Raw genomic sequence first — 4,159 nt, 5'->3', positions numbered from 1 at the left:
TATGCCAAAAGTTGTTTGTATTCATTATGACAGATGTGCCATAATAATAGAAAATATAAATAATAGGAAAGCTTAATGCAAGTTATATATAAAGTCTATCTTTATGATGGTTTTATAAATAAAAAATTTAAAAACAAAAACATTTATTTAAAATAACTGATAATTCAAAATAAAAAAAATATTTTCAGATATAATGCAAAATGCTATTGGATATATTTTATATTTCTGATTTTTTTATACAATGTGATTCATTGTTCATTACTGAAGCATTGAGAACTCAACACTAATGTGTTTTTGACAAATATGAGGTAACTTTTTCTGGTGATTACAAATTTTTTCACCTCATATTAATAACTCATCGTTATGGAAATGTAATGTTAAACTGACAATTAAATGTGTATGATGGATGTCTACCTGAAATTACTCTTGAGCTTTAAATTATGGATTTCACACCTGATGTATTCCAGTGTGTGTTGATAACAAATGGAAAACACTTCTGCAGCATGGCCAGCTAAATGATCTCTATTATCTTAATGGTAAATATCCCTTCATGCTGTGTTTGCACAAAGCACAAAGAATACTTTACAGATCAGGTGTATGAGAAATACATTTAATTGGATATTAGTGAGACTGACGTGCACATGAAAAACACATCATTAACTTAGAAGATAATTTGAAGGTTACCACTGTCTTCTTTGTAAAAGGAATTTGTGTAAATTAATAATGCTCTTTTGTATTTATATGATATTCAGGAGTTTCGTGCTTAAATTTAACACAATAATCACATGAACAAATTATCACCAGTTATTCAGGCCAGGTGCAAATGTGTGCATCAATAGACCTATTTTATTTCAGCCACTCCTTTTAAACACCACAACTTATTATTATGACTTTAGAGTAAATAGGAAAGTAGTCATTTTAATACACAAGTATATAAATTAATTATGACATGAATCATCACAATTTTAGGGACCTGAGACTCAGTTATGTAGTACATATTATGATAAAGTACTTACCTTGAAAAATTACTGGGTCTCCATAAAAAGTCCTTTTCTCAACTATAGTTAACAAGTGTACTGTTCTCATATAGAGCAGTATACATGGATAGGATATGAGAACATTGTGTATAACCCTATATACAGCGTTATCCTTGTAAATGTTTAACCAACTCTCTGGATTGCAAATAAATAAGTAAAATAAAAGTCCTGATTTAAAGTGCTTGACAATTTTCAGTTTGTGGGTATTCCCACTGTGGCTAAATTCAAGCTAACTAAAGGAAGTATTGAATGTGGATTTTTAAAATGATTGCTAACAAGAAGTCCTCAAATGTTCATATGAGCCAACTCCACCAACACACCACTACCCTCAATCAAAGTAGAAACTATTTTTTTTTTCTTACTTCATCAATTTAAAAAGGAGCGTTAGAACAGAAGAAAGAATAGCGTTGACAATTGGGATCACCTGTGTCCACAGAGGTTAACCATTGGGAAAGTGAATTGAGACTGTTAAAACCATTTGTTTCTCTTTTATTTATTTTTCCTTTCAAACACACAACATGAAAGCTATAAACAATAAAGAACTTCAGTACTCCATCAGGGAAATCCTACAAGCCAATTGTCCAGGAAAATAAATTGTCTCTCATGTCAATACCTCCCCAATCAGGACAGTATATTACTCATCTGGGTATAGAGCTCACTTATTAAACAACAGTTTATGTATCATAACTCACTTCAAAACTCACCTTTCATAGTCCAGTAATCAGAAATTATTATGTCACAGTCTGCTCAAACCTAATCACTTCCTGCACTTTTAAGATCTGTATTAAATCACTTGGGTCCAGAAACCAAAATCTTATTAACACATTTCCTTTTTCCAAGCCCTTTGCAACACTACTAAGACTTTGTCACAGTGGTGTTCACTCTTGCAGCAAGCAGTTTGCATAATAAATTTAGCTTTGCTTAATCAAAACCTTTCTCCTTGGATATTTTTCATTGAATTGTTCTCAGTTTTCTTGGGCACTGAAGTATGGCAAATACACAGTGGTACAGCTCTTGTGCTTGCCAATGCTTAGAGCTCAGAAAGTCCGGTGGAGAAGGAGCCTTGCCTGCAGTGGTAACTTGCCTTTCTGATGCTCCTCTATTTGCTGTCATTGGTGAAGGAACTGAGCACTGACACTTGCTTGACATATCCCAATTATTTCTGGATTCAAAAATTCACACTTGATGCCCAAATTGCTTCTGGATTAGAGTTGTACCCATTAATGTGATTGCAATGACTCCTTGAAGGCTATATCCTTCCTAACCAATGATAAATCACATCTTACAGTACTGATCTGGACACCAAGCATTGCATTTAGGATATAATTCCTATACCCAAATTCTTTAAGGATCAATATGCTGGATGTGGAACAGATTTGATCACCAACTACCTTATAAAACCAATGAGTTTCAGACCACTGTTGACATATAGGTCAGAGACCAGGGTTCCCATTTCCTGCAGAGTTCATTTGTTCTCAAATTCTTAAAACTATCCTTGGGCAGAACAACTTCAACCCACAAGATACTCGTAATTTTAAAAGGAAAGAGTCATATTAATTTTCCTCTCATAAAGTCAGTTCTGCTTTTACGTAGGTATGTAGATGAAAATACATAAGTAAATTTAAAAAGGGTCACATCTAACTTATTATTTATGTGTGCGGGTATGTCGCTTTGTGTGTGTATCAGAGTGAGGGTGACTCAGTACCCCTATATTTCTACACAAATGTGTGTGTGTGTGTGTGTGTGTGTGTGTGTGCATGTATGCACAGGCTGATGAAACACAACTAGAATATTCAGGTTCCTATGCTTGAATATAATGGAATTTATAGTGGAAAAATGACTATTAACCATCAAACTACAGTTAATTTTATAGAAAATACAGAGAAAGGTCTAAAAGTAAAGCATACTTCATTTCTCTCAGGTAGCATTTCACTTGCCTGTGAGACTATTGCAAGTAAGTTTCCGACAGAGCATGTTTAAAATAAATATCAAGAAAGGGAAGGCTTTAGGAACAGACATAAACATGGAAAATATGATTTTTCTCACTTAAAAAACTATTGACTAGACAAGGCCCTTTCTCAGATCTTTACTTCTGAGGAATATATGATACATTTTGGCTTTGGCATCATAAATCATGATAATGCTTTTAATGCTTTTTTAGAAGGAAAGTTATGGCCATGTATTGTAACTCTTCACAGTTACGAATAATCAGAAAAGCAATTTATTAACAAATCATTTGTTTCTATTTCTCAGTGTTAAATTATATTTTATTTCCTGTGTGACTTTCATCCCTTACAATTTTGTACTTCTATTTAGTTTGACCATTTCTCTAAGTTACCTTAGTTCCATAAATGTGCCATGTTCAGGGATTCGTGAAATTTTCATTTTATTAATATATATTTTTAAAATTTTTCCTACTAACTGTATGGAACTCACCAAATAAACAAAACATTTTGGACATTTGGGACAAGAATTCCCAAGAGCAGGTTTAGGAAACAATGAATGGAGCATGATAACAGTGCAAACCATTTCATTTTGCACATACTCAGCTTCTGCCTAAATTCATGGAATGCTTGAGGGGGTATTTTCTCTAATACCTATAAGCAAAATGTGCTTCTAAACATATTTAATTCACTCCTGAAGGTGTTATAAACTAATATTGTTGGTTCTGTTTAGATCCAATTATTTTTCCCTTGATAAAAATACTGTTTACTCATGAAAAGCAGAATGAATGAAAACTAACAGTCACTGAGATTTCTAGGGACTATTAACCTCATTTACTCTTCACAATATTTGGTTATGAAAAGAAATGGAACACAACAAAGATAAAGTGACTATATTTACTTTAATATTTGATACTGTATGAATCAATATATACCAGGTTAAGTTGCAAGGATAACAAGTCAGAAATCTCAATGACTTCATATAACACAGGTTTATATTTTGCCCACAATTTATATCCATTTCAGATCCATGTGTGTGTGGTGGGAAGGGAAAACTCAGGGAATGCATTTTGCATTGCTCGTATGATGGGACCTAGGTGATCTAACTGTCAAGAGGAACATTGGCTGGCAGTAGAGAGTGCCAAAGAAGAGAAGTAGGCAAGTCACACACAAGGATGT

This window comes from Sciurus carolinensis, chromosome 5 (assembly GCF_902686445.1).
Source record: "Sciurus carolinensis chromosome 5, mSciCar1.2, whole genome shotgun sequence".
In the NCBI taxonomy this organism is placed as follows: Eukaryota; Metazoa; Chordata; class Mammalia; order Rodentia; family Sciuridae; genus Sciurus; species Sciurus carolinensis.
Note: the sequence above shows the minus strand (reverse complement) of the source record.